The sequence below is a fragment of the Pseudophryne corroboree genome, chromosome 12 (genome assembly GCF_028390025.1).
Source record: "Pseudophryne corroboree isolate aPseCor3 chromosome 12, aPseCor3.hap2, whole genome shotgun sequence".
Lineage (NCBI taxonomy): Eukaryota > Metazoa > Chordata > Amphibia > Anura > Myobatrachidae > Pseudophryne > Pseudophryne corroboree.
In genome coordinates, this window is record NC_086455.1 from 83583688 (window position 1) to 83610971 (window position 27284).

Consider the following 27284-nt stretch of genomic DNA (forward strand, 5'->3'; position numbering starts at 1 on the left):
GTCAGACAGGGTCATAAGTCAGACAGGGTCATAAGTCAGACACACAACAAAATATATTTTTTTTACGCAGCCCGGGCAGTATATTAAATATATATTAATTATATTTAAATATATTAAGTATATAATATTGCAGTATAAGTATATACTGTGCCTGACTTTTGACCCTGTCTGACTTTTGACCCTGTCTGACTTTTGACTGTCGACCATATAGTGTCTAACTAATGACTGTCTATCTTTTAACTGTCTGTCTATAGACAGGAACCCTTTCTTTGGGGGGCCGCACAGCCCTCCATGTGCTCGCCAGAGGTAGCCTGACTGCCATTAGGTACCGAGATGAGCTCCTCAGACCCCTTGTGAGACCATATGCTGGTGCGGTTGGCCCTGGGTTCCTCCTAATGCAAGACAATGCTAGACCTCATGTGGCTGGAGTGTGTCAGCAGTTCCTGCAAGACGAAGGCATTGATGCTATGGACTGGCCCGCCCGTTCCCCAGACCTGAATCCAATTGAGCACATCTGGGACATCATGTCTCGCTCCATGCGCCAACGCCACGTTGCACCACAGACTGTCCAGGAGTTGGCGGATGCTTTAGTCCAGGTCTGGGAGGAGATCCCTCAGGAGACCATCCGCCACCTCATCAGGAGCATGCCCAGGCGTTGTAGGGAAGTCATACAGGCACGTGGAAGCCACACACACACCACTGAGCCTCATTTTGACTTGTTTTAAGGACATTACATCAAAGTTGGATCAGCCTGTAGTGTGTTTTTCCACTTTAATTTTGACTGTGACTCCAAATCCAGTGCTCCATGGGTTAAATAAATTTGATTTCCATTGATCATTTTTGTGTGATTTTGTTGTCAGCACATTCAACTATGTAAAGAACAAAGTATTCAGATCTAGGATGTGTTATTTTAGTGCTCCCTTTATTTTTTTGAGCAGTGTATATAATATATATGTAATTATCTCAGTAGGGGACCCAAAAATGTGGGATTTTGAATTTTGGATAAGGGATACTCAACCTGTATTTGTCTTTTTTTTTTTTTTTTTTATCGCATCAGTGGCATCTGACGAGCAATCACAGCAGTGCCTACCGGCGAGCTGCCAATCAGAGCTCTCAGCTGCAGGTAAGGTGCAGGATAGCGGGTGAAAGAGCGGTTACATTGCTGAGCAACGCTAACTACAGACACTGTGATTGCTGCGGCACATGGTCCACCGGGCTGGGTGTGTCTGTATCACCTGACCTCCTTCCGAGCTGCTGATTGGCTGACAGGTGGAGGGAGAACTTCCGGTGGGTGTGGGGTGGTATCCATGCTGCTGGTCCTGGGGTCAGAGTAGCAGAGAATGGGGGACTCCGACCTGGACTACACCATTGTCCTGCCAGAGGTGACCCTGCAAGGTGAGTGAGGCAATATCGGGCTGCAGTCACCTATTACTAGTGTTATACAGCTGGGACTATACTATAACGGATGGAGGACTACAAGTCACAGCATGACATACCAGATAAAACCGGGAAATAGGTGTGCCTGCTGCCTGGACTATAAGTCCCAGCATGTCCTTCTAGCCAGAGGCATGAAGTAGGTGCCCCTGTCAGATGGACTACAAGTCCCAGCATACCCTACAAACTAGAGGTATGAGGTAGGTGCTTCTGTCATATGTACTTAAGTCTCTACCGTGTTGCATAATGTGTGTATAATGGGAATTGTGGATCATACTGTGTGGCATACCGTGTTGCATAATGTGAACTGTGGATCATATCATGTGGCATAATGTGAATTGTGGATCATACTATGTGGCACAATGTGAATTTTGGATCATATGGGTTTGCATAATGTGAACCGTGTTGCATAATGTCAATTTTGGCTCATTCTGTGTGGTGTAAATGTGATTTTTTTTTTGCTCATTTTGTGGGAATTTTGGCTCATTCAGTGTGGCGTTATGTGTAAGGGGCACCAGTACTAGATAGTCCTACTATTGTGGTGCATAACGTGTATAAGGGGTATATGGGGTGGGACACTACACTTAAGGACACGCCCCCTTTTCAGTGACCACAACCTTTTTTCCGGAGTGCGCGCGCTTAATCACTTTTCCATACCCATACTTCAAAATTTCCACTTCAACCACTATAGATAGATAGATAGATAGATAGATAGATAGATACACACACATATATATACACACACAGATAAATAGATAGATAGATAGATAGATAGATAGATAGATAGATAGATAGATAGATAGATAGATAGATAGATAGATAGATAGGATAGGATAGATATTGTGGCGAGGGGGCTTGTGTCTCACCACAATTACCCACATTCTGGTTGAATCAGCTCTCTCCCCTCCAAGGGAGAAGAAAACCAGGCCTCCGCATTCTGCAGCTGTAATGGAAGTTTATAATGCCAGACTTTCTAAATTGCACTGCTGTAGCTGGACAAACAGAGGTCCAGGTTTTCCAGCTCACCCAGAGACGGCAGTAAGTCAGGTGCAGGAGAGGGGTTTAAAAATCACATTTACCCACAATGCAGGGCACGGACACCTGTTAGAGGCCAGTGAGCAAGGATGAGTTTATAGCGCCAGAGACTGTGAATATTGGCCGTGCCAGGAGAGCATGGCATGTGTAGCTGCAAGCCACTGCAGCAGAATGACTTTTGAGCAAGGGAAGCGCTACAACCTTTTATGTTCATTTGTTTCATTTTTTTTTTTGTATGTACCTGTGTGACCAGGCCCAAGCCTGAGTATGCTGTGCTACAGTGTCTGATGCCAGTAAAGACACTGGTTGTAACCGGAAAACCTGCCTGCGAGTTCTTATTAACAATACCCATGTTACATTTTGGGGCCTGTACTCTGGGAAGAAAACTGCGCTACTGAGTCACCGCGCAAAAGCCAGATACCTCCGGCATGGCTCAAAGGATGAAGGCATAAATACTGGTTACATGAGTATTGGTTTGCGGACCTGATGTTCATATTTCATCTTTATTTACATCATGCAATCTATTCTTTTTAGATAAATCACAGTGGCAGGTTAGAAGTAGAAGCTCAATAATAAACATTTTCTCCTGGTTTGTTTAGGCTGCAATTAATTATTTCTAGTTTAACATAGTTTAAATAATGTGACTAACATGGCAACCAGAGTCACATGATGTACTGCGTAGAGAGGCTTTGGAACGCCCCTCTGACCTCAGTCTGTTTGTGCACTATAAAAACTTCCTCCGCAGTCTTCTCTCACTGCCACCACATAACCTTAAAGGCTTCCTACACAGTACTGAGGATTATGGAAAAAGCAGGAATAGAAAGGAATAGAAGCTCTGGGGTCGACCCTATTAGATGTGAGAGGGCAAGTTGCTGTTAGAAAGGTGTATAAATACTGGCAATGGCACCCAATTCCTCTCCCCTCCCGGATTTCTTTCTGCAGCCCTATGGGGCGGTGATCAAATATCAAGTCCGGTGGTAGTGTAAGTGCAGCATATATCTGCATGAAGTTGTGGCTAATAAGATCGATCCCTATGATTCCACTGATGCTGTTACTACTGCTTTCTGCACAACAACTGGCGAACAGGACTGACTCAGGACATGTGACCTTCATCAGATGAAAAAACTTCAAATACAAATATAAATATTTACACACATATATGTTATAAATAATTTCTTTGTATTTTTCTTATTTTTACTGGTGTATGAGAGGAGAGGCTATGGGGGGTATTCAATTTGTGCAGTTTTTTTGACCAGTCCCCGCCAAAAAACAACTTTTTGCCCGTTTTTAGGTCGAATTTAAATTTGACCTATTCAATGCCTGTGCCGTTTTTTGACCAGTCGAAAAAAACAGCACTTAATTGAATACCCCCCATGCCTCCCCTGACTCCACGTCACTGGTGATTGGCAACCGTACGGACATGTTTTGTTTTCTATTATATTGTACACACAGAGGGTAACATACTGCTACATGCAGTAAATATTGCACATTTCACTATACTGTAGAAAGGGAACAAATTGTTTGTAAATGTTATTTTGAGAATTGATAGAAAAGGTATCTACAGTATGTACAGTACGCTGCCCATTTCTATAGAGCCGTTTAATCCCAGGATCAATATCAAGAGTGGCTATGAGCTATTCAGGATATAAAATATCAGTGAGTAATGTTTTTACCAGTGTCAGTGCGGGAGGGATCGAGGAGAGCCAGAACCGATTGACAGCTGGTTTTGCAACAGTAACTTACACAGTCAAAAATGGAACTACCGGTTAATCCCCATTAGCCGTAAGGACACAAGGTATTTGAAGGAGTATAGCATAGAAATAGGATTATAAAATGTTGGATTGTTGCTTTAATAAATATGTCAGAGTCTGTAGTTATTAATTGTGGGAGAAACTGGGGAAATGCACGTTTTGGCCACTGTATTAGGTACACCTGTATAAATGCTCATTAATGCAAATATATAATCAGCCAATGGGACAGCAATTCAATGCTTAAAAGCATGCATACATTTGATTTGATTTTTATGCAAGAGGCTGATAATATTACTTTGTAAAATCTTTATCGTAGAAAAGGCGAAGAATATATATCGAATAAATAGAAACCAATTTTATGTTAGTAGTCCTTTACTGAAGGTTAGGCTTTCAGTCATGAAAAAGAGCACGACAAATACACAACCCGGCTTCTCAACCTTATCAAAACACGACTAAAGAGAAAATAATCAAATCTTTAGGTGTTGGAAGCAATTTTCATCAGTGAAGCCAGAGAAATTCAGAATTATTTTGTTTTTGAAAGACTGGAGTTATTTCTTTTAAAAGATTTATTTTTAATAAACCATTTTTATGGATGAGGTAGTGCTTTATATAAAAGTGTCATAACAAAATAAAGAAAATGTAGGACGATAATGTTAAAACACTGAATACTGACCAAACCTGTTAGACCAATTGGCCCTTTAATTCTGCCAATTACACTTTTTAACCATTTATTTTTGGGAGATCTTAAAACTAGTTTAAGCTTCATCCTCATGAAAGCTCAACAATTAGGTGTTGACTGATTATATCCCTAGAACAGTCAAGTGAATGGCTGGATTAGGAGATATCTATTGACAATCCACCAGCAGTCCCTTCCTCCCACTGGGTATGCAGATATCACTCTTGCATTGGGGAGTGTTATCCTTCCTATGAAACGTCTCAAATTCCATATCATCTCATTATTTGTTTAGAGAGATCAACCCGTTGAGTAATTGTAGTAGTTTAATGATTGATATGCCAATCGTCAACAGGAAACGAAAGACTGGAAGACTTCTACTCTCTGACAACATCCCGCAGATGTCATCTCTACAGTAGAAGCGGTTTGTGGAATGGGGAAGTGTCTCATTAATCTTAGCATCATCATTGTGAGCGCCAGGATTAACAATAACTAGGATGATCTATTAGTTCATTATCCTATGTAAACAACAAAGAAAAAAAATTACCTTTCTAGGAAAATGAATATCTATTACTGTATGTAGGATATACTAACTGTTGAGGAGGAATACAATTCTCCTAGGTATTGGTAGTTATAAAACCAATTCTAGGAGTTGCAATATTTTCTGTTTCTGTCAAATGATGTGGGCAGAGATATGTGTTTTCATCACTGTGTAATTAAGAGCTGGTGATGAACATTTAGGATTACCCGCCTAGCACTTAAAGCTCTCTCTATTGTGCTGCAGCAGTTAGAAAATCAAAGTGAGACTCCTCCTTGCTTCTGTGCATTACACATCAGCACATACAGTATGAAGAGATAAACTGGTAGTAAGAAATAAACTCAAAACATTTTCTTTCCCTCCACACAGCTCTGATCCCGCTCTCTGTTGAGATAAAGCTGCTGCAATAGTGGCGGTCATTTATCTTTTCAGTCCCCAACATGCTGAATAGTCAATCACTAGACAAGCATAAGATACTTCCAAGAAGAACATGTCCTTGTGTGTACAGAGCATTAACATTGCTAGGGAATGTGCAAGCCAGTGCCTTGGATGAATAAAGTTATAGGCGCCGGTGTCCAATCATTTTCTGTCTTCCCAATTCCAGATGCAGGATGAAATAGCTCCACCCCCTATACAGCTTTCTAAACATGTCCACTCCCAACAGAGGACTGTGAGAGAAAGAATTCTAGACAGATTTATTTCAAGTGCGTCATCCACAGGTGCTGCCAGTAACACCTAACTTGCCTGCATTCCTTTTTTATTTCTACCAAAGAAAATAAACAAATTAGCTGCAATTATTGATCACAGATAAATGTCCCTTTAATTGACATTACAAACTCCAGCCTTGTTTTCTCTTTCAAAGAATTGCATTGTACTGGGAGGTGGATTTGTGGAAATGTTCATACAGTGATTGGAGGATGAGAATATTATTATTATTTTCATGACTACAGCCATCTAGTAGTTGCTTTTTATATAGATCATTTTCCTCTTCTTGGGAAAGAGTATGATAGGCACCAGCGGCGGCTCCTACCTCGGTGGAGGAGGGTGGGCAACGCTGGACATGCTACTGGGTTCCTCCTCTCCCTTGTCACCGCCACTGACTTGGTCTCGACATCTGTACAATGTAGTTAACAGATGCCGGGACCGGCACATGCGCAGACCCCCTGATTCTTGGGACTGCATCGGCTGCAGTCCGTAGAAGCTGGCTAGGGCTGCCCGAAAGAGAGTGGCTTCCTTCAGGAAGCCAGCTCTCTGCCTATTGCAGCCCGGTCTGGCAGTCCCGGAGGGAGGAAACACCTCCCAATGGGACTGACTATAGTGTTTCTGACTGGCAAGTAGGACTTCCAATAGGAAGTCACTGCCAGTCTCAGTAAAGCCAATGCAGTCTCATGGACTGCATCTGGCTTCCCAGACTCTGGGCTGAAGCCCATAGCCAAAATCCGCCACTGGTAGGCACCCAATTATATGCGCTAAAATAAAAAGGGGAACTATTGCATTTATGTACAAGAATTAATTTTATTTTATTTACGGTACTGGATTTTAATCATCTGTCCTACCAACTAAATGATTCTGAGATGTGATAATGAAAAGCATTAAAATGACTCCATAATAAATATCTGCTTCCAAGTGACGGAAAAACTAAATATGGTGAGCACAGCCATTATTCATTCCAGACTAAAATTAGCTCAATGTAGGGGAAGGAGGAGGGGATGCAGAAAAGTTGAGAGTAGCACTTTTTTTCATCCTAAGCATAAAACTGAGGCCATCCCTTGAGATGTAATTAAGTGAACTCAAAGAATCTTCATGAATACATGAAAGAATCTACAATATTGTATATGACTTGCTGAGGGTAAATATTTCCAAAAAGACATCACATTACTATTTTTTATTTTTTTTGCAGTCGCACAAACTGCTTTAATGAAGACCATACCTTTGCTCAAGTGGCTAACAATATAACTACTTAAAAAAAATAAAAAATAGAGGATTAATTGAAGCTCTTCTACTACCTCGGTTGTTTTTTAGCTTAAAGTCTTGTATGCAATATTATTCTTTTTTTTTTTCCTATGGATAAACATTGGGATTTACCATTTTAAATCCCACCCTACAAAAAGAGTATTCTGTATAATTACATTTCCTACAGTGAGTGTAATCTCCTGGGTATGCTTTCCAGACTAAACAGCTCCATTCAACTGCCTTGCGTCTGATTGTCGATGAAAGAAACTTGTTTGACAACTGCTTCGAGCAGAAACATATTTTTCCATGATTACTAAAAAAAAAAAGTTTTTGGGAAAAAAAAAAAAAAATGACATGGCCAGACTAGAATTCCAAGCACAGAGGCTCATGTTAGATCGATGAGTTAATAGTGAAGTTAAAAGCCAACAAAAACAATTACTATGGATATTTTGCCGTCATGGCCAGCTTTTGAGGTTAATTTAGTGGTGCGCTCTAACAGCAGCCAAGTTTTAATATAACTAACTATACCACGCAAGCAGACTTCCTTTACACTTCTTTCAACATTTTCCATATTCTGTACATTTATCGCACTCCGGGGACCCGTGCTGTTACAGAGCCCACACTATACACCCAGGTGGGCGGAGAGGAAGAAAATCTATAAGCTTCCTAAGCATTCCACCTATAATTTGCGTACTGTCTAATGGTATTGACAGAGAACTTCTACTTAATACCCACTCCTATAGAGGGCAGCTGAAGACTCTACAGTATTTAATTTGTGAGTACAGAAAATAGAGAAGGGGGATTCTAGTTTTTTTTTGTTTTTTTTTTGCTGACTGTTCTTCATCACTTTTCTTGGTTGCTGGTTGGGAACAAAACTGTTATAATTGAGTTTTACAAACTGTCTTTCAAACTTAAAGCAGAACAAAATATGCAGCCGGGTTCTGCAATCAGCCCTGTGCTGGCATGTGTTAATAAAGTGCAGAACTGACACGGCAGATGGATTCTAGACTGGGAAGTAACAGGGTAAGATGCATGCTGCTGAAGTGTATTTTCCACATGCAGTAATACATTTCTGCAACACTATTTCGGAATGCAGTCATGTCGTCTACGGACAAAATGTTGACATTCAGAATGTCAACAGCAGAAGCTTAACTTTCATGTTACAGATGGGATCCAGTCTTTAGGTGGACAGCACTTAGCGCGACACTCATTAGGTCGACCACTACTGGTCGACATTCATTAGGTTGACATGGTCAATAGGTCAACATGAGTTTTTCACATTTTATTTATCTTTTGAACATTTTCATACTTTACGATCCACGTGGACGACAATTGGGAATAGTTACCTCACCTGAAGCATGGCGAGTGAAGTGAGCCACGCGAGGGGATACGGTACACTAATTGGGGTTCCCGGTCACTTTCCGAAGAAAACTGCACCATTTAAAAAAAAAACTCATGTCGACCTTTTTCTAAGTCTACTTTGTTCATGTCGACCTAATGACTGTGTCTACCTATTTCAGGTGTTGACCTAGTCACTGTCGACCAATAGTGGTCAACCTAATGACTGTCGATCTAGTTACTGTCGACCCTATTATCCACATCCGTTCCAACTTATGTTGTACAATGTTGACAATGCAAAATGCTGACCGTAATTGTCAGAATGTTGACATCGGAAATGTAGACTTCCCCTTTGGTCTAAGGGTTAGTGTTAGGGATAGACGTACTCTTAAAACACATTGTCGACATTACAACAATGTTGACATGGCTAAATGTCTACATTACAAACATGTTGACATTACAAGTGTCGACATTCATATGTTAACAAAATATACCACAACCACTACAGATGTAGCCACTCATATCGTAGCTACTGCTGACTGCTACGGGCACTCCTGGCGCAGCTAGCCGCGCTGCATCTTTTGCCGCCCCATTCACTATGAATGGGGTGCGTGTGCGTCGGTCGCAGCAAACGAGGCACATTCGTGACTAGATGCAGCCACGATGGCGCTGTGCTTCACAGCCGAAGCAATATGTCTGTGAACGACACAGTTCACACACAAATACCGGGGGTACACACCCACCGATGGGCTTGCGATATCTCAGGCATGCGCTCGAACGTCCGATATATTTGCCAGTTTGTACCCAGCTTTACAGTTATGGGCAAACCCTTGGGAATCTCTGATCAAATTTTTTCCCATATTGTACATGGTGCCAGTTGCGTGGCACTAATGCCATATATGTAGACAAACAGAAAGACTTTTGTTATTAGCGCTAACGTTAATATACTGTGAATCTGTGTGTAAGCAGCAAATAAAACAGAGGGGATTTTGCCATATTTTGATCAAAACATTTAACTTATTTCTTTATAATTTATTACCAGTTATTTATATAGCGTACACATATTCCACAGTGCTATGCAGAGAATATTGGACTATTCACATCAGTAAACTTGCAGCTCATTGTCAAAATTCTGCAAGTCCCTACAATAGCATATACTGGGGCAGATGTATTAACCTGGAGAAGGCATAAGTAAGTGATAAACCAGTGATATGTGCAAGGTGATAAAGGCACCAGCCAATCAGATCCTAACTGTTAATTTACATATTGGATCTGATTGGCTGGTGCCTTTATCACCTTGCACATATCACTGGTTTATCACTTCCTTATTCCTTTCCTGGTTAATACATCTGCCCCACTGTATGCTCAGCACACAATTACATTGTAGTTAAATGTACTCACCTCCCAGATATAGAGGGAAACATCTATACAGGGCTGGGAAGGGGGCAGATGTACTAAAGCCTGGAGAAGTGATAAAGAAGTGAGAATTGGAAGGTGATAACACACCAGCCAGTCAGCTCGTAATTGTCATTTTTCAAACCCTGCTTGTAACTTGACAGTTAGGAGCTGATTGGCTGGCATGCTATCACCTTCCACTTATAACTTCTTTATCGCTTCTCAGGTCTTTTATATCCTTAATTGAAAGCTGCCATGCTAGCACTAGGCGTTTTTTTTTTAACAAAACAGAAAAGAAATATGCCCGCTCTCAGTTTTACCCATATTACAGTGCAGGGTACAGACAGACAGCTCACTTAAAAAAAAAAAAAAATCCTGTAAGTTTATTGAAAGGTCAAAAAACAGAATCCGGTCTGAAGATCAACAGTGCCTAGGTCGACAATGTTTAGGTCGACCACTATAGGTCGACATGTTTTCAAGGTCGACAGGGTTTCTAGGTCAACATGTTCTAGGTCGACAGGTCAAAAGGTCAACATGAGTTTAAAAAAAATAAAATATTTTTTTTGACCTTTTTCATACTTAACGATCCATGCAGACTACGATTGGGAACGGTAACCTGTGCCGAGCGCAGCCATGCGAGGGGACACGGTGCACTAATTGGGCTTCCCGGTCACTATACGGAGAAAACGACACCAAAAAAAACATGAAAAACTATGTCGACCTTTTGACCCTGTCGACCTTCAAACCCTGTCGACCTTGTGACTGTCGACCTAAACATTGTCGACCTAGACACTGTCGATCTAATGATCCACACCCCAAGAAAGACAGGGGTGGATGTATGAAGTGTCGTTATGGGGGAGAAGTGGTATCAGCGCATATTATACGCGCTGATAGCGTTTCTCTCCCGATGTATTACTGCGGCGGTGTGTGCCCTGTTTATAGCGGCGCTGCTATCTACAAGAAAACACGCTGATATGAAGGGCAGGTGTCGTTGCCCATACATCACAGTCAGGAACAGCACTGTCCCTGGCTGCAGCAGGTGCCGCCTTCGGGTTGCATGTGAGATCTCTCATGAGTAGCAAGATCTCACGCATGCGCTCTGGAGCCGGCCTGGGGAGATACACAGTGCATTAGCATTAGTAGAGATTGCAGGAGGGGTGAGATTCACTCACCCGCTCTAGCAAATGAGATGTACTTACATCTCATTGTTGTACCTTCCTGCGTTGCCTCCGTAAAGAGGTAAAGCAGGAAGAACTATAGTGGCACAATATGTGCCACTACGGTACATACACCCCACAGTTCCAAAGGCAGCCAGAAAGATGACATTAGAAAAACAACAGCATTAACAGTTAACAATGCATATATGTCATCCCTCGGGATGCTGGGTGTGGGGTATCAGGTTTAGGCACTACAGGGTGGGTTAGGATTAGGCTACAGGGAGGGAGGGAGGGTTAGGCACTAAGAAGGTACGGTTAGGGTTAGGCTGCAGGGAGGGGTAGGAGGAGAGGGTTACAATACTTACCTATGAAATGTCAGGACCTTGAGCATCTGGGGAGCTGATGTTGGTCTTCTGACCGCCGGGATCCCGTACACACCCAGCATAAGCATAAACAAGAAGTAATATAATGGGGGAAAAATAAAAATAAACTAACAATCTTGCAGTTTCTGAATACAGCTATAAAAAAAACCCAGCAGGCGGGCATGCAGACATTAGAGAAATCAGGAGCAGGAACTCATGGAAAGCTAATTGAATTTGCTAAGAAAAAAAAGGGAGTCTGCAAAATACTCTCAGAAAACTGAATGACCTAACACGGGGAAATAGGGGGAACAAGATGATACATGTAAAGAGGTAGAAGGGAAGAGAGAAAAATCAAGGACAAGAGAATTCAGAAACGAGAGCGGGGGGTAGAGAGATAGTACTAAAAAAAAGGGGGAGAAAGGGAAAAGAGAAGAAAAAAAATGAAGTACAAACAGCAGTAAGAAAAGACAGTAAGATGACCAAAGGGTAAAGGATAGGGTGTGGATCGTTGGGTCCACCCCAACTAGGTTGATAGTCACTAGGTCTACATGCACTAGGTTGACACAGGAAAAATGTCGACATGGAATAAGTCGAAATGAAAAAAGGTAATCACAAATAAAGGCTGACATGAGTTTTTTTACTTTATTTGTGTAGTTTACTCCGTAAAATCAGCAGAAACCCCATTTAGTGTACCGCTTTGCCCGCCATGCTTCGGGCAAGGTTACTATTCCCAATCATAGTCCATGTGGATCGTAAACTATGAAAAAGTGCCACAAAACTCATGTCACCCATTTCCGATGTCGACTTTTTAACAATGTTGACCAATAGTCTATGTAAGTATGGTGAACCTAACAACCACGTACCTAAAGGATAATGGTTAAGTGAGACCAGGAAGGGATACATTATGGATCCTGTACCATGGAGACCAAATATTGTGAAACTTATTCACTGCACTGTTTTGGAGACTGGTAATGCACTTCATTTTGGACACAAACCAAACATGATTGAGAAGCTCCTGGCAAGTCAGAGGGCAAGGACGTTTCCAGGACCTAGCTATCTTGTACTTAACTGTGCAAGTGATGTGCATAAGCAGCTTGTTGTTATATTTACATAGCTGGAAGACCGGGGCACGCAGAAGTAACGAAGCAGAGAAGAGAGGGACTACAGAAAAGCTAAGTGAATGGACAGTCATCAAAAAATTAGTTATATGAAGGCATGCCCACCATTTATGAAAAAGGATCCCACTTGACCACAATGTCACCAACACAGATCAGAGGTAGTGGGATACATTTGGTGCAAGCATTCTAAGATGAGGTACCAACAGGTATACACTTTGTAAGAACTCTCCTTAATGGATACACTGATGGAGCATTGTGAGATGTTGAGACAAATTTCTTCTCCCAGAGAGAGCCCAAGTTTCTTCTCCCAGAGAGATACCAAACTCTACTTCTCAAGAAAGTTCATGGTTCGCCAGATCTTCGGAGATCTTGAGTCAAAATGGTATGGTAGATGAAAGAGATGGTGCCTTTATCTGCAGGCCTATAAATACAGCAGCATTCCATCACTATGAGGTTGCGCATGAAGTCGGGAGATGGAAGAGTGGAGGTAACAAAGTTCCATACCTGGAGCCATAGCGGACTACAGCATGAAAGACCTTCTCTGTGTCCAGGGCAAAAAGGAGCGAGGAAAGTCTAAGGGTATTTGTATTGCGATTAAAGTCCACCGTTCGCCTAGTATTATCAAGGGCCCACCTGATCTGGGTGAATGAGAGAAGGGGAACAGGGGTTTAACCTGTTTGTTAAACTTATGAAATAACTTAAGATCAGTATTTAAAAGGGAGACCATTTGATAATTAGTTCCCTATTGAAGGTATTTACCTAGCTTCGGGATGATTGTAATATTGGCCCCATTTCTGACATTTAAATCCAAAATGAGTGATTATTTGCTGTGCTTTACAATAGGTTGGTCAGTACTTTGTAACACCTTCTTTAGCATCAATTTCAAAAGATTAAAAAGATTCCAAATGGTTTTACACAAAATAATATAAAAATATGCCAAATTATTATTTTCTATCATGTAACTGTTCTCCAGTTGGGTTTGGCTATATAACACCTTTAATGCAGCATGCACCTGCCATTGGTATGGATGGAGATCATATTAAGTGAGATAGATGGCCCACCTGTCCCCAAATTAGGACAAAAGTCCCATTACAGTCTTCTCAAATCAGGAATTTGGGAGATACAGTAAGTGTGCTTGTAATGTGTGCACTCTAGGATAGTAAATATTATGTAAAAGAAAATGGACAGCTCAGAATTATTTGATGCTGGTTTAACATATTTGCCATCTTTGCTGTCTTCAGCGGTAGGTGGAAGTGGGGGGAGGGGGGTGGTATAGCAAATCACATCATCAAGTCTTCACCCCCTGCAGTCTGTACAATGCCACAAATTGCAGAATTGTGCTGGATCTGATGGGCAATAATGCAATTCACTACCAATTACATCAAGCCTCCATATCACCAATGAGCAGGATATGGGAAGCTGGTCTACACTCCTGGGAGAGCATCCCGAAATTTGCAAGTTTATAATACATTCTGGGAGAGTAGGCAAGTATGAATAAAGTTAGCTCACCATCTTAGGTTGTAGAGTACACAACCGGATGCAGTACAATTTGGCCAGCCAATACAATTACAAATCATTGTTTGGTGGCGCTGAAAACAACTGGCGATCCTAATCCAAATCTATTTAGGGATAATTCTATGTTGATCATAATGGGAGGAATTTAATTGAATGCGATGTTGAATAGCCCGGAGATATTCCACTGACCGCATCACTGGATTTTATGACTTAAGTGCTGGGCACAATGCTGTTGGTGCACTCGCAAGCAGCATCGCAGTTCTAGTTTAGTCAGATTTCTGCTCTCACCTCAAGAGGGTGGGAGCAGAAATCTTCCAGTTGCAGGTTTTATTGCGCAGCCAAATGAATAGCTACAGGCACTCATTCCCGGAGCTATTCAACAACGCATTCAATTGAAATTCCTTATAGAAAGATAATGCATCAGAGACTAGCTGCGAAATGACATGTGTTCAGTCTTCACTTGACATCACTAATTGAGCCCCATGAGATTATTATAATTTATTTACAAGGTGCTACTAGTGGTCCATAGCGCCAGACATACAGCATATATTAAGACAATACAGGGTGAACTGTCAGTGCAGTAAAACAGAACATAACAGTACACAAGTAACAATTAAAACCACAGTTGTCCATACACAACACAGCTGGAAAACGAGGGATGTGAGGTAGTATTTGACGTAACTTGGAAATTGAATTCCTTAGCTGCAAAAGATGAGTGGCTACGATCGAGTGGAGTGCTATAAGGCCACAGAGAGGGTGGAACGCAGTAGCTGATGTGCAAGAGAAGAGGGCTGTGAGAACAGGAGAGAGGAGTACCCTGCTCCTAAAAGCTTACATTCTAAGGGCAAGGAGGAGACCGACAGTTGACATAAGCAAGAGCTGGTGAATGGGGACCTGGGGGCAGGAGGTAAGAGAGGTAGAGATGGCTGACACAGGAGGGTGGGGTGACATGCTTATGTGGTGGAGGGATACACTGATGAACAGGTGCGTTTTTCAGTGCCTGCTTGATACTCTACAGGGTCGGAAAATCAGAAGGGCTTGAAATTAAGAGCCCAAGGTGTATATAATAGCAATATTGGCTCAAATATTTTGGCCAATATCGTCACAATTATCAGCATTTTTTTTAACCTAATTTTCCCTGCCAGGCAGGAAAAATCCTTGCAAAGACAGCTTTAGCACCAACACACTGCAAAGTCTGTGCAAACAGGTTTTTTAGTTGCCTTGCTCTAAGCATGCGCCATCTATGCATAGCATGTACATAGCATATACATTTACATTTTCTATATATATATATACAATTGTTCCCAATGTTTTACCCAAGGGGGTTAGACAAGAGGAGACCAGCACACCACCAAATGAAAAAATATGAAAACATTTAATGAGTAAATAGCATTATCAGGCCTTTTGAAAAAAGATTCTTAGTACTCATCATAAGTCACTGAGCAGTATTCATAGTACAGAACAGCCATCCCAACGTCCCGTTTCGGTTGTCACACCTTCATCATGGGGTCAGCTACAACATAATGTTCAAACAGAGGTCCTTATAAAGCTACACCATTAGAGTGAATCAGGTACACCTGCTTCTCCCAATCACCAGTGATTCAAAAAACCTTCCAAAGGTATGTGAGCAGACCAGAGTGGAACCACAGAAGCAGGACAAAGTCACCAAAACCACTAACGCTGGTTCCGTCGTGCCGGAAGTGACAACACACGACCGCGTTTGTCAACATCCGCCAGTAGGCGGAACCCGAGCGCCGGGATACGTTTCCAAGGCACTAACAAAGGTGCCGCTGTGCCGGAAGTGATGTCGCGTCATCGCGAGAATCAACATCCGCCAGGCCGTGAACCAGCCTCAGATCTCGGGCAATGTCACTGCCTATGGGTTCAAACACACAGCTCGTCACATACAGTAATATAATCAAAAAACCAAAATAAGTCATACAACACGAAAAAATAAATAATAATAAAATATAAGTAAGAAACAGCAATCATAATAAGGCAGCCTGAATGTCGACACTATTCAAACAAAAAACAAAGGGTCTCATTGTATGACAGAGATCAACCCTAGGTCAAAAAGAACATAATAAACAAACATGCAAAACCGTTTATGTTGGAGAGTGTCGACATAAAGGCATGTCAACAATACAAAATAATTTATGCAAAAAACAAAAAAAAGTATCAATAGTGACACTGTCATGGACAGTCCCAAATGAGGAAAATTAGACATAAAGTATGTTAACTTAGTCAATCTACTGAAAAACAGTAATAACAGTAGAAGAGCTCAAATAAATGGAGTCGGAATTAGTTCTTCATTCAAACCACTGGGGGCAGTTGAATTTAGCTTGTAGATCCATTCACATTCACGTTGTAGAAGTATGCGATGTCTATCACCTCCCCTACGTAGTGGTGGGATATGGTCTATTGGCATACATCTAAAGTCCACCATAGTATGGCCACTAGTAACAAAGTGCCTGGCTACTGGTGGTGTGCTGGAATCTAAAGCATTAAAGGCCTTCTTGATTGAACTCCTGTGCATCGATATACGTTCTTTTAACTTACGGATAGTTTTACCCACATAAAGTTTGTTGCAGGGACAAAGAATAATGTATACCACATAGCGTGAATCACACGTCAATAGATGTCTTAAAGTATAGCTACTGTTGGTAATTGGATGTGTAAAGGTTTTTCCTAATAGGAGGAATCTGCAATTGGCACAGCCCGCACACTTGTAGGCTCCTTTTTGCAGGGAAAGCCAATGCGTATTAGTGTGTATACCTGGACTAATATCCGAAAAAGTAATACGTTCCTTTAAGTTGCGACTTCTCTTATAGCTGAAGAGAGGTAGATTCTTGCAACTTGGTCCAAGGATCGGGTCAGCTTGCAGTATGTGCCAGTGCTTGGTAATAGTCTTCCTAATTAACCCAGAGGAAATGCAATATGTAGTAGGAAAAACCAATCTAAGAGAAGTAGCATCGACACGTTGTGTAAGTAAAAGGTCTTCCTGTTTTAGTAGCAAACATCGATCAATTGCTTCTTCAACTTCATCTTTATTGTATCCCCGCTGGATAAAGTTATCACCCATTTTTTGTAGGGCTATTGGAAGTTTGGAAGGATCTGATGTCGTTCTGACAACTCTAACGAGTTGTGAGTATGGAAGTCCTTTTTTCAAGGGCCGTGGGTGGAAGCTGTCTGCCAAAAGTAATGTGTTTTTGTCCGTGGGTTTCTTAAAAAGTTCAGTATGGAAGGTATTGTTGTCAATAGATACCAAAACGTCCAGAAATTCAATACTGGCGGCACTACTCCTACATGTAAAGGTGATGTTATCGACTTTATGGTTTAATTGCTCCACAAACAGTTCTAAATCTACTGATGTCCCTGACCAAACAAAAAACAAATCATCAATATATCGAAAATAACAGCTAATAAATCTGGAAAAAAGTGGATCTGATATAATGTACGTGGTTTCAAAATCATACATAAAAATGTTAGCATATGACGGTGCCATGTTTGAACCCATGGCGGTTCCTTGAAGCTGTAAAAAAAATGCATTACAGGTTGAGTATCCCATATCCAAATATTCCAAAATACGGAATATTCCGAAATACGGACATTTTTGAGTGAGACCGAGATAGTGAAACCTTTGTTTTCTGATGGCTCAATGTACACAAACTTTGTTTAATACACAAAGTTATTAAAAATATTGTATTAAATGACCTTCAGGCTGTGTGTATAAGGTGTATATGAAACATAAATGAATTGTGTGAATGTACACACACTTTGTTCAATGCACAAAGTTACAAAAAATATTGGATAAAATTACCTTCAGGCTGTGTGTATAAGGTGTATATGTACCATAAATGCATTATGTGCTTAGATTTAGGTCCCATCCCCATGATATCTCATTATGGTATGCAATTATTCCAAAATACGGAAAAATCCGATATCCAAAATACCTCTGGTCCCAAGCATTTTGGATAAGGGATACTCAACCTGTATTAAACAAAAAATAATTTTTGTGTAAGATAATCTCCATAAGCAAAATCAAATAATCAACAGGTGGACCTTTGTAACTAGAGTTGGACATCACTACGCGGCGTACCGCATTGATGCCTGCAGTATGTGTAATATTCATATATAGGCTAGTTACATCTAAGGAGACCAAAAGACAGTTATCTGGTGGAGCCCCAAACGGTTTCAATTTCAACAAAAAATCTGTAGTATCTTTTAGATGGTAAGGATTTTGTAGTACCACGGGTTGCAGAAAGTAGTCGCAATATTGCGAAAGAGTTTGACACAGAGAGCCACGTGCCGAAATTATAGGTCTGCCGGGTGGCAAACTAAGTGACTTATGTATCTTCTGCAAAATATACAGAAGAGGGATTCTGGGAAAATCCTGTATCAAAAAGTTTTTTTGTATGTTCATCTATCCACCCATTAGTAAAACCAAGTTCAATGATAGAATCAATTTCTCTTTTATAAAGACCAGTGGGATCAAAGGGTAGTTTTTTGTAACAGCTTTGAATAGAGAGTTGCCTGTCCACCTCCCTGATGTAATCATCCCTGTTAAGGACAACAATACCACCGCCTTTATCGGCGGGACGTATTATGATTTGTTGGTTATTTTTTAGGGCCTGTATCGCTTTAATTTCATTGGCGTGTAGATTTTGAAAATATTTCTTTTTACGTCTGATCTTGGGTATTGTGTCCCTTTTTACTAGACGTATGAAGGTTTCTATAGCAGAATTATTACTTGGTGGATCAAATGTACTTTTTGCTGAAAAAGGTAAATGTCTAGCAATAGTAGTGGTGTTTCCTTGTCTAGAAAAAAAATCTTTTAATCTAAGTTGTCTATGAAATCTATATAATTCAGTCTCCCATTGGAAGTCTGTTTGTTGAAAAGTCTGGACAAAAGTTAGTCCTTTAGATAGCACCGTGTATTCCGGCTCACTAAGAGTATAATCTGAAAGATTAAAGACAACTATTTCTTCAGTGTTTTTGGTAATCTGTCTGGGCCCCTTCTTATGTTTGACCCCCCCTCGTCTGCAGGGTCTCTTTCTGTATGGTTTTTGTTGCGAGTGAGTGTCTGCTCCCTTAAAAAAGACTTTTTAGAAGAGGAGGACTGATCTGAGTCACTTTGTGATGTATGTGACTCTATGTCTGTAAATGTCCGATTCTGTCTATATCTATTTGATTGCGCACCTCTCCAAACCCTTCTGGTACTTTGATTCAAAAGCCAGTGATAGACTCGTGAATCTTTATAGTCATCCTTGACTTTTCTATATTTGATTTTTTTAAAAGCTATTAGTTCATTTTTGAACTTTAATACATTGTCATTCAGTTTGGTGAACCAATCAGTATTACTGTCCTTTTTCAATGTATCAGATCCACTTTCCTCACAAGCACTAATGTCCAATTTAAGACTATCCATTTCTGTGTTCACTTGTTGTATGACTAATATCATAAGATCAAAACTGCATTGGTTTAAGATCAGGCACCACTGTCGGCAAAATTCTTTATTGTTGCGACCAATAGTAGGCTGGTTTTTGATGCGGAAGCCACGTGGAATCAATTTGTCTTTATGATATTGTGAAAGTGTCAAACCGTGGAGTTCTAATTCCACAAGACGTTTGTTTAATTTAAGCAGATCAGAATAAATATCATTAGGGCTATCCGCATCAAAAGCCAGTTGGTCTGTGTCTTTGAAAAGAATTGGCACCGTCATATGCTAACATTTTTATGTATGATTTTGAAACCACGTACATTATATCAGATCCACTTTTTTCCAGATTTATTAGCTGTTATTTTCGATATATTGATGATTTGTTTTTTGTTTGGTCAGGGACATCAGTAGATTTAGAACTGTTTGTGGAGCAATTAAACCATAAAGTCGATAACATCACCTTTACATGTAGGAGTAGTGCCGCCAGTATTGAATTTCTGGACGTTTTGGTATCTATTGACAACAATACCTTCCATACTGAACTTTTTAAGAAACCCACGGACAAAAACACATTACTTTTGGCAGACAGCTTCCACCCACGGCCCTTGAAAAAAGGACTTCCATACTCACAACTCGTTAGAGTTGTCAGAACGACATCAGATCCTTCCAAACTTCCAATAGCCCTACAAAAAATGGGTGATAACTTTATCCAGCGGGGATACAATAAAGATGAAGTTGAAGAAGCAATTGATCGATGTTTGCTACTAAAACAGGAAGACCTTTTACTTACACAACGTGTCGATGCTACTTCTCTTAGATTGGTTTTTCCTACTACATATTGCATTTCCTCTGGGTTAATTAGGAAGACTATTACCAAGCACTGGCACATACTGCAAGCTGACCCGATCCTTGGACCAAGTTGCAAGAATCTACCTCTCTTCAGCTATAAGAGAAGTCGCAACTTAAAGGAACGTATTACTTTTTCGGATATTAGTCCAGGTATACACACTAATACGCATTGGCTTTCCCTGCAAAAAGGAGCCCACAAGTGTGCGGGCTGTGCCAATTGCAGATTCCTCCTATTAGGAAAAACCTTTACACATCCAATTACCAACAGTAGCTATACTTTAAGACATCGATTGACGTGTGATTCACGCTATGTGGTATACATTATTCTTTGTCCCTGCAACAAACTTTATGTGGGTAAAACTATCCGTAAGTTAAAAGAACGTATATCGATGCACAGGAGTTCAATCAAGAAGGCCTTTAATGCTTTAGATTCCAGCACACCACCAGTAGCCAGGCACTTTGTTACTAGTGGCCATACTATGGTGGACTTTAGATGTATGCCAATAGACCATATCCCACCACTACGTAGGGGAGGTGATAGACATCGCATACTTCTACAACGTGAATGTGAATGGATCTACAAGCTAAATTCAACTGCCCCCAGTGGTTTGAATGAAGAACTAATTCCGACTCCATTTATTTGAGCTCTTCTACTGTTATTACTGTTTTTTAGTTTGTTTATTATGTTCTTTTTGACCTAGGGTTGATCTCTGTCATACAATGAGACCCTTTGTTTTTTGTTTGAATAGTGTCGACATTCAGGCTGCCTTATTATGATTGCTGTTTCTTACTTATATTTTATTATTATTTATTTTTTCGTGTTGTATGACTTATTTTGGTTTTTTGATTATATTACTGTATGTGACGAGCTGTGTGTTTGAACCCATAGGCAGTGACATTGCCCGAGATCTGAGGCTGGTTCACGGCCTGGCGGATGTTGATTCTCGCGATGACGCGACATCACTTCCGGCACAGCGGCACCTTTGTTAGTGCCTTGGAAACGTATCCCGGCGCTCGGGTTCCGCCTACTGGCGGATGTTGACAAACGCGGTCGTGTGTTGTCACTTCCGGCACGACGGAACCAGCGTTAGTGGTTTTGGTGACTTTGTCCTGCTTCTGTGGTTCCACTCTGGTCTGCTCACATACCTTTGGAAGGTTTTTTGAATCACTGGTGATTGGGAGAAGCAGGTGTACCTGATTCACTCTAATGGTGTAGCTTTATAAGGACCTCTGTTTGAACATTATGTTGTAGCTGACCCCATGATGAAGGTGTGACAACCGAAACGGGCCGTTGGGATGGCTGTTCTGTACTATGAATACTGCTCAGTGACTTATGATGAGTACTAAGAATCTTTTTTCAAAAGGCCTGATAATGCTATTTACTCATTAAATGTTTTCATATTTTTTCATTTGGTGGTGTGCTGGTCTCCTCTTGTCTAACCCCCTTGGGTAAAACATTGGGAACAATTGTATTATTAAGAATCGACACGGCACCCTTCTATTTCTATTTAAGTGTGTGCGCTTCATTTCTGGACTTTATACATATATATATATATATATATATATATATATATATATATATAAAATGTATATGCTATGTACATGCTATGCATAGATAGCGCATGTACATAGCATATATATATATATATATATATATATATATATATATAAAATCTCCCTTCCTGGCACTTGTCAGCTGTGATTTCATATTGCTCTCTTCCCCACTTGCTCCTGTCTCCCAGCTGGAGATTACGCATGATTAAAGTAAACTATTGCAGAATAGACCCTCAAGAGTTGAATCTGTTCAATTTATGAGCACGTTAGGCAAAACCAGACATTGCTCTGGGTGCTTGGGCCAAACAACTGTATCACCTGAAATATGGACACCACAAGCCGCCTGCCTGCTAAATAGCTCTGGCTCTACACAAACCACCAGACTACTACTCATTTTGAATCAATATCATTAATTAGAGCATGCTTCCAAACCATCAACCTTCCTGTTTCCCTCGCTACCCAGCTTTCTACCCCTTTCTATTACACCCTCCTAACTAGCACATTGTTGCTAGAAACTCATCAACGGGCTGCTAGTCCCACTATTTAAATAAAATGATGCATTGTCTAACTTTTAGCAGTTCAGACAACAAAAGAAACAGAAGAGACTGTCTCAGAAATTCTGATCCTCGTTTACAATATATATTTTAAATTTAACTGCAACAGGATCTCCACAACACATCCTACGCAGTATCATATAACAGTCTGCTCAGACTGGAGTCTTCTGCTAAAATCATTGGAGGTACAGCTCTTAAAGACTTAAACTTTCAAAGAGACTCTGAACAAAGGCCTAAAACCGAATTAGCATTCCAAGGTCAAAAATATTCTACTCAAATACTTTCACAGACCGACTGAAGACAATTTCAAGAATTCTTTTTGAAAATGAAGATCATTTGTTCTTCAAATCTCCCACTGAGAATACGTCATTATTATGCTCAAATTAACATATGTATTTGAAAAAGCATAAACAGAGGCAGAAGAAGAGGTTTGTGAGAAACAGAAATCTCATCCAGAAATGCTTAGGGAGTATTCAGTTAGTGCCGTTTTTTCAACCAGTCGAAAAAACTGCACTTTGCGTCCGTTTTAAGGTCAAATTTACATTCGACCTATCCAATTCCCGTGCCGTTTTCTTGACTGGTCGAAAAATCCGGCACTGGTGAAAGCCACGTGTATCAGCGAATTCACCACTGATACACGTGTTTTGGCGAATTTGCAGGTGTTTTCGCCTGTTTTTTGGTACAATTTTTACCCATGCCGAATTAAAAAAAAAAAAAAAAAAAAAAGTGAAACGGCATTGGGCATAAATGCCCACAATTTAATACCCTGTGTCGAATTAGTGGTCGATAAAACGGCACTTAATTGAATACCCCCCTTAAAACCTAACTTTCCAAATTATCTATTCCTTTTAACTACTTTCAACAGCTTATTTATAACCGCTCCTCTATTTTCCTATTGCTCTATTGCCTCTGGTCCCTGTTTCGGACCTGCAATCTTCTTATCTACTGATCACACCGGGCAACGCTCCGGCTTTTTTTTGTGTCTTATGGTATCTTACACTACACAGTAGCTTCTTAGAATTGATACCATGTATATTTATCTGACTGTACACATTCGTATATATTACCGAAGCTTGTGTGTTTAATATAGTCATTAAACCAAATTCATATGTAATATCTTGTTTACAGTATCATTAATGGATAAACCGTTAAATTATAACAAGAGGACATCACAGACATTTCTAATGGATTCCAGAAAGACGACAGTTGTATACTGAATAGTGCACTGGAGGTAACAACAAGGTTCCAAGTGTAAAATATACCTCTACAGATGTGTCCTCATACCCTGTGGCTTCAGTCGTGCCCAACTGCCCCGCTTGGCGCTCTAGGTCCTGGGTGCCTCAGCCGTGCTAATTATCTTTCTCGCTCAAAATGTGCATTTTATTTGCATACATAAGACAGCTGGAAGTGACCAAGCTACCTTGCTGGATTACACTGATCAATCTGATGTGTGACACTTTTACATCTGTGTGCGAATGAGTCTGAATCTGTATACAGTACGAAGTGTTACGATGCCGCCACTGTGGCTTTTTCTTATGCTAAGTTTCGTTATGATTCATCTGCAACTTTGTACATACAACTAATTCCTATGCAGCCCAGCGCGCCTACGATACTCCGAGTAGTGTTTTGCTGCGTATGTGATGAAAACTAAAGGAAAATACAGTATGCTATATCTCTCTGGACCAGTTCAATCATACCGGGCAACTCATGGCATATTGATGCTCGGCGTTTGAGGACACAACTGTACCTAAACAGGAGGCAAAGTTGACAAAACGTGAACAACTGGAGTTCTTATGAAAATAGTAGTGTATAGCTCTGCATACATTTAGAGCCACATTGAATTGGAATAGATGGGTTTAAGTTTACAGTCTCATTTGCACAACCATCAGGCCTCACTTTATAATGTCTCTTGCTCTGTTCACATAACTCAGCCTGAAACATGATACCCAAATTATGATCACTGATCGCTAATAAATGAGAAGTTAAGAAAACTTGAAGCAGGTCACAATTGAATATCTGCTGCTGATCTGACTGAACACTCGGGGGACTGCTCCACTGGGTTGATGTGCATGTGGCGCGAGTTGGCAGATAACTGAATTTGCCCCCTAAGGCCACGTGCCGACGGAATGCTTGGTTGCGCTCATCTCCGGAAATTACAGTAGCGCACACATTGTCAATTTTTCTACTGCATGAGAAAAGAAACAGGCGATGATGGTGGATTTCCTACGGCATTTGTGTACATAGCCTAGAACTGAATTTCCCCTTTGCAACAAGATCTATTTTTAGTGTAGGCACATATAAATGGAAGTCTAATAATCTCATCTGCACACAGGACGATAGTGATCATCCTCCACCTGGAGTCTTGGCATGCCTCCTAAATGCAATTTGTAAAGGTATATTTATTTTTACAGGACCGCAACTGGGGGGCGGGGACGCCTAAGGGGGCATACGCCCCGGGTGCAGGATTTGAGGGGGTGCCGAGGTGTTACAGAGGAACAGGGTTTGTTTGTTTTTTAACCAGCAGTGCTGTACTGCTCCAGTGAGACAGGAGACGGCTCCCGGGGCAGTCTCTCTCACCCACCTGTCTGCCCACAGCTGGCTCCGACGCTGTGCGGGTGAGCTCCAGTACCTGGGATCTCTCCTATGCCGGCTACTGTCTTAAACTCTCTTCTTTGCCATGCAGTGCTGTGATTAGCGTGCGGTGCACCGTGCAAGCTATAGAAGCGAGCTGTTGGTGCTGTGTTTTTAAGCAGGCTATGATCCCGGCTGCCTGCCAGCACCAACTGATGATAAGCTGCCGCCTACACACCACTGAGAGGAAACGCTGTAGTGTAGTGATGTAGTTCAGCGTGTAGGGGATGTAGTATAGTGATGTAGTGCAGTGATATAGGGGGTCATTCAGATCTGATCGCTAGGCAGCGATCTTTGCTTTCCTGCATTCAGATAGTCGCCGCCTACAGGGGAGTGTATTTTCGCTGTGCAAGTGCGCGATCGCATGTGTACCAGAGCTGAACAAACCAATTTTGTGCAGTCTCTGCGCAGACCAGGACTTACTCAGCTGCTGCGATCACATCAGGCTGTTTGGGACCGGATTTGATGTCTGACACCCTCTCTGAAAACGCTTGATCCGCCTGCGTTTTTCCGGACACTCCCTGGAAACGGTCAGTTGCCAGCCACAGATGCCCTCTTCCTGCCAATCTCCTTGCGAACGCCCGTGCGAATGGATCCTTCGCACAATTCCATTGCTGACCGGCTAGTCCTGTTGCAGCCGTCCGTCGCACCTGTGAATTGTGGTGCATGCGCAGTTCGGATCTGATTGCCCACTGTGCGAAAACACACAGCACCGATCAGATCTGAATGACCCCCATAGTGCAATGTAAGGTGACACACAGGGGGGCATGTAGTGGAACTCACTACTGGAGGTGCATATGACACTTGGGGCATGTGATGCACATACTGTAGTGTAATATTGTCAAATAGTATCCCGTTTTTTCCTCAAACTATTTGATAATCTGATTATTTTAGTCTGTTTGTTTGTTTTTTGTTTGTTTTTTATTTTTCTGGAGGGGTGGGGGGTGGGGTGGTGGGGGGTGGTGGTGGGGGGGGGCAAATTACCGCCTTGCCCCAGGTGACGAAAATCATAGTTTCGCCCCTGATTTTTAATAATCCTGCACATTCTCAAAAGGGATTATTAACAAAATACAACAGGTACCATTCACATTACACTTGATGCCACTTCAGCATCCCAGACCACCACACACAGCCATACAATGTATGATCCCTACCAAATGGAGATCCCACTATTGTCCACAATGAACGTTATGGTCTACGTGTAAGTGATGCAACAATGAGGACACATGTCAACTATGACTTGGCTCTATAATATTGCATAGCCGATATGAAATAAAATCATGTTCTCTGCTGTTAAAAAGACAATATATTGCCTAGAACATCCACTTTCGCCATTTCACGCAGTAGAATATCAGCAGTGTATGGAAATGCTTTTTCAATACTTAAATAAAAAGCAACATTACACAAGAAGGTTCTATTAACCCAGGGATGGGGAGCCCTCAGTCCTCCAGCTGTTGTTGAACTACACATCCCAGCATGCCCTGCAACAGTTTTAGCATGGCCAAATAGAAAAACTGTAGCAAGGCATGCTGGTATGTGTAGTTCAACAACAGCTGGAGGACCAAAGGTTCCACATCCCTGTATTAACCAATAACTATAGGGAGTAACTGAAAAGCCATGTAAAATGTCGGAAGTCTTATTTTACAGCAAGGATTACAGACAAGTGGAGAAGAAGCCTGGAAAATGGCATCCATTAAGTTACCTTTCTCATAAACGGTCATTAGAAAAGTGTCGCTTATGTCATATCATCCAAAATAAGTCTAGCTACTGGGTGTGGTTCATTGAGTTGACCCTAACTAGGTCGACAGTCATTAGGTCGACCACTATTGGTCGACAGTGAGTAGGTCGACAGCTGGACTAGGTCGACATGGTCATGAGGTCGACATGGAAAAAGGATGACGTGAGGGTTTTTTATTGTTGTTTTTTTGGTGTCTTTTTCTTTGTGACCGGGAACCCCAATTAGTGTACTCTGTCCCCTCGCACAGGT

The 27284-nt window shown here is 41.3% G+C and overlaps 1 protein-coding gene and 1 long non-coding RNA gene across 2 annotated transcripts in view; one reads left to right on the forward strand and one right to left on the reverse strand.

Moving 5' to 3' along the window:
• Positions 1 to 27284, reverse strand: part of MNAT1 (MNAT1 component of CDK activating kinase) — a 432825-nt gene that overhangs the window by 88040 nt on the left and 317501 nt on the right. The window lies entirely within an intron of this gene.
• On the forward strand, positions 4178 to 24657 carry LOC134980278 (uncharacterized). Its single transcript, XR_010190372.1, has 2 exons — positions 4178 to 4264; positions 23795 to 24657. It is a non-coding gene; the product is annotated as an uncharacterized LOC134980278 (long non-coding RNA).